Below are 5,300 nucleotides of genomic sequence, written 5' to 3' on the forward strand. Positions count from 1 at the left end.
GGAAGCCTCGTTTCAGATGTTTTGCAAGCATTAGGAACAGTTCTTCTTTCTAAAAATCGACCTTTAGTAACTAGTTAAATCTAGAACTTAATAGAGAGCTCTCAGTGCCGATTTTTGAAAGTGCCTGTTAAATGCACAGTCAAGGAGTTAGGTTTCCAGTCCTGCAGATTCACTAGCCCAGATAGTTGTGAACAGTCATAGTTAGTGGTCAGAGCAGGAGTCAGGCCAAGTTACCACAGAGGCAGCATCCAATTCAGACCAGAGGGTAAACCAAGAGTCAGGTATAAGGACACAGACAGGATCACGTTACAGAGAGGTCTAAGTCCAAGAGAAGCCAGTGAATAAACCAGGTGACAGGAGGAAGGCAGGGGTAGAAGTTGAAGTCTGGGATCTCTCTCTCTTTGTTACTAACTCTGTGGGGACAGAGAGACCCTCAACATAACTCCTGGGCTCTAGTATCCTGTCTTCCAACAGTGGCCAATGCCAGGTGCTTCAGAGGGAATGAACAGAACCGACAATCATTGAGTGATTCATCTCAGAACCCATTCCCAGCTTCTGGCAAATAAAGGGGAGGGACATGCAGAATATGGTGTTGGCTCTCTTCCCACGCTGTCTCATGGCCATTGAGGGACCTATGCTCCATTAAACTCATCTAGTTCTTTTTTGAATCCTATTATAGTCTTGACCTTCACAAGATCCTTTGTTAGGGTACATCTACACTACAGCGCTAATTCGAACTAACTTAGTTTGAATTAGTTAAAACTAGGTTTGTCGGGGGCAGGTGAGCAAAGCCCACAGGTAAGTGCTGAATGTGCGGGACTGGGAGATGGGTTGGAAATGGGGGGGACTACGGCCTATAATGGCAAGGAGAAAGGAGGGTCAGGGCACAACAGGGAGGCAAGATCAAATCAGTATCTTAGATGCCTATATACAAATGCGAGAAGTATGGGTAATAAGCAGGAAGAACTGGAATTGCTAACCAATAAATACAACTATGATATCATTGGTATTACAGAAACCTGGTGGGATGGGACGCATGATTGGAATATTGGTATGGAAGGGTACGGCTTGCTCAGGAAGGACAGACAGGGAAAAAAGGGAGGAGGGGTTGCCTTGTATATTAAAAATGTACACACTTGGACTGAAGTGGAGATGAACGTAGGAGATAGCTGTGTAGAGAGTCTCTGGGTTAAGCTAAAAGGGGTAAAAAACGAGGGTGATATCATGCTAGGAGTCTACTACAGGCCACCTAGCCAGGTGGAAGAGGTGGATGAGGCCTTTTTTAAACAATTAACAAAACTATCCAAAGCCCAAGATTTGGTGGTGATGGGGGACTTCAACTATCCAGACATATGTTGGGAAACTAACACAGCGAGGCACAGGCTATCCAATAAGTTTCTGGACTGCATTGGAGACAACTTTCTGTTTCAGAAGGTTGAAAAAGCTACCAGAGGAGAAGCTGTTCTGGATTTGGTTTTAACAAATAGGGAGGAACTAGTTGAGAACTTGAAAGTGGAAGACAGTATAGGGGACAGTGATCACGAAATAATAGAGTTCATGATCTTAAGGAAAGGTAGAAGGGAGACCACCACAATTGAGGTTATGGATTTCAGGAAGGCAGATTTTGATAAGCTCAGAGAACTTGTAGGTAAGGTCCCATGGGAAGCAAGACTGAAGGGAAAAACAACTGAGGAGAGTTGGAAGTATTTCAAAGGGACGTTGTTAAGGGCCCAAAAGCAAACAATTCCGCTGTGTAGGAAAGATAGAAAATATGGCAAAAGACCAGCTTGGCTTAACAAGGAGATCTTGCATGATCTCAAAATAAAAAAGGAGTCATATAAAAAATGGAAACTAGGACAACTAACAAAGGAGGAATATAGGCAAGCAACACGGGAATGCAGGGGCAAGATTAGAAAGGCAAAGGCACAAAATGAGATCAAACTAGCTACAGGCATAAAGGGAAACAAGAAGACCTTTTATAAATACATTAAAAGCAAGAGGAAGACCAAGGACAGGGTAGGCCCACTGCTTAGCGAGGAGGGAGAAGCAGTAACAGGGAACTTGGAAATGGCGGAGATGCTCAATGACTTCTTTGTTTCGGTCTTCACCGAGAAGTCTGGAGGTGTGCCTAACGTAGTGAATACAAGCAGAGAGAGGGTAAGTTTAGAAGATAGGATACACAAAGAACAAGTTAAAAATCACTTAGGAAAGTTAGATGTCAGCAAGTCACCAGGTCCTGATGAAATGCATCCCAGGATACTCAAGGAGCTGATAGAGGAGGTATCTGAGCCTTTAGCTATGATCTTTGAAAAATCATGGCAGACAGGGGAGATTCCAGAAGACTGGAAAAGGGCAAATATTGTGCCCATCTATAAAAAGGGGAATAAGAACAACCCAGGAAATTATAGACCGGTCAGTTTAACGTCTGTCCCAGGGAAGATAATGGAGCAGGTAATTAAGGAAATCGTATGCAAACACTTGGAAAGTAATAAAGTGATAGGGAATAGCCAGCATGGGTTTGTGAAGAACAAGTCATGCCAAACTAATCTGATAGCTTTCTTTGAAAAGATAACGAGCCTTGTGGATAAGGGAGAAGCGGTGGATGTCATATACCTAGACTTTAGTAAGGCATTTGATACGGTCTCGCATGATATTCTTATTGATAAACTAGGCAAATATAACTTAGATAGGGCCACGATAAGGTGGGTGCATAATTGGCTGGATAACCGTAGTCAGAGAGTTGTTGTTAACGGTTCTAAATCCTGCTGGAAAGGGATAACAAGTGGAGTTCCTCAAGGGTCTGTTTTGGGACCCGTACTATTCAATATCTTCATCAATGATGTAGATATTGGGATAGAGAGTACTCTTATTAAGTTTGCAGATGATACCAAACTGGGTGGGGTTGCAACTTCTTTGGAGGATAGGGACATAATTCAAAATGACCTTAGCAAGTTAGAGAAATGGTCAGAGGTAAACAGGATGAGGTTTAATAAGGAGAAATGCAGAGTGCTCCACTTAGGAAGGAACAATCAGTTCCATACATACAAGATGGGAAGCGACTGTCTAGGAAGGAGCATGGCGGAAAGGGATCTAGGGGTCATAGTGGACCACAAGTTGAATATGAGTCAACAGTGTGATGCTGTTGCAAAAAAAGCAAATATGATTCTAGGTTGTATCAACAGGTGTGTTGTAAGCAAAACTCGTGAAGTCATTCTGCCGCTCTATTCTGCACTAGTTAGGCCTCAGCTGGAGTACTGTGTCCAGTTCTGGGCGCCACATTTCAAGAAAGATGTGGAGAAATTGGAAAGGGTACAGAGAAGAGCGACAAGAATGATTAAAGGTTTAGAGAACATGACCTATGAAGCCAGGCTTCATGAACTGGGCTTGTTTAGTTTGGAAAAAAGAAGATTAAGGGGGGACATGATAGCGGTTTTCAAATATCTAAAAGGGTGTCACAAGGAGGAAGGCGAAAATTTGTTCCTCTTGGTTTCTGAGGACAGGACAAGGAGTAATGGGCTTAAAGTGCAGCAGGGGAGGTTTAGATTGGACATTAGGAAAAAATTCCTAACTGTCAGGGTGGTCAAATATTGGAATAAATTGCCAAGGGAGGTGGTGGAATCTCCCTCTCTGGAGATATTTAAGAACAGGTTAGATAGACATCTGTCAGGGATGGTGTAGACGGAGCTTGGTCCTGCCTTGAGGGCGGGGGGCTGGACTCGATGACCTCTCGAGGTCCCTTCCAGTCCTATGATTCTATGATTCTATGAACTAAGCTAATTTGAATTAGCGCATCTAGACCCAAAAACTAGTTCAAATTAGCTTTTTGCTAATTCGAACTAGCATGTCCACATTGAGTGGACCCTGAACCGGGGTTAAGGATGGCTGGAAGCAGTGCCGGCAGGGAATCAGAGTAGGATTTAGAGTGTGGAGATGCTGTCTCAGGCTAGCCGAGGGCTGTGCTTAAAGGGACCCGACCCCCACCCCGGACAGACAGTTCTCAGGGGTGCCCCGCTTGCAAAGCAGTCCTGGCTTGGAGTGCCCTGAGTGCCCACACTTGGAACATCACAGCACTCGGCCATCAGCCCGGCTGCACTTGCCACAGGCTGCCATCCGGGGGGAGGGGACAATCGGGGGGCTGCAGGAGAACTTCCACCCCGAGGAGCCCACAGAGCCACCCCAGTCCTCCCCATCGGGGCTCGTACCCCATTCCTCCCTCACCTCCTTCCACTTACCCCTCCCTAGCCCCCCTTTCTGATGTACAAAATAAAGGACACGTGTGTTCAAAAATAGAATCTCTCTTTATTGAACAAAACTGGGGGAGACTGGGGAAAGGAGGTGGGAGAGGGGAAGAGAGAGGCTGGGAGAGGGGAGGGCAACTAAAATGATCAGGGGTTTGGAACAGGTCCCATATGAAGAGAGGCTAAAGAGACTGGGACTTTTCAGCTTAGAGAAGAGGAGACGGAGGGGGGATATGATAGAGGCCTATAAAAGCATGAGTGGTGTGGAGAGGGTGCATAAAGAAAAGTTCTTCATGAGTTTCCATAAAGAAGGACTAGAGGACACCAAAGGAAAGGAATGGGTAGCAGGCTTCAAACTAGTAAGAGAAAGTTATTCTTCACAAAGCAAATAGTTAACCTGTGGATCTCCTTGCTGTAGGAGGCTGTGAAGGCTACAACTAGAACAGAGTTTAAAGGGAAGTGAGATCAAGTCATGGAGGTTGGGTCCATGGAGTAGTCTTAGCCAGGGGGTAGGAGTGGTGTCCCTGCCCAAAATTTGTCGAAGGCTGGAGAGGGATGGCACGAGACAAATGGCTTGGTCACTGTCTTCGGTCCATCCCCTCCAGGGTCCCTAGGGTTGGCCGCTGTCGGCAGACAGGCTACTGGGCTAGATGGACCTTTGGTCTGACCCAGGACAGCCATTGTAAGCTCAGGGCTCAGGGCTCAGGGTCGGGGGACGGGGAGCCGCCAGCCTGGTCCCGGGAAGAGGGGGTGGGCTGGGGGACATCGGGTGGGTGGCTCTGTGCTGTGCCAGGTGCAGGGTGCAGGGTCTGCTGGCTGGGTGCTGGCAGGCTTGCACCTGGCACGGGCACCGTAGCCAGCCCGTGCCCCTTTAAGGTGTCCAGGGCCGGGAGGGGGGCATAGAGTTTCCCAGAGTGGCCACCAGGGAAACCTGGGGAGGTTCAGGGTATGTCTACACTACCCCGCTAGTTCGAACTAGCGGGGTAATGTATGCATACCGCACTTGCTAATGAAGCCCGGGATTTGAATTTCCCGGGCTTCATTAGCATAAGCGGGGAGCCG

Source organism: Pelodiscus sinensis, chromosome 2 (assembly GCF_049634645.1).
Source record: "Pelodiscus sinensis isolate JC-2024 chromosome 2, ASM4963464v1, whole genome shotgun sequence".
In the NCBI taxonomy this organism is placed as follows: Eukaryota; Metazoa; Chordata; order Testudines; family Trionychidae; genus Pelodiscus; species Pelodiscus sinensis.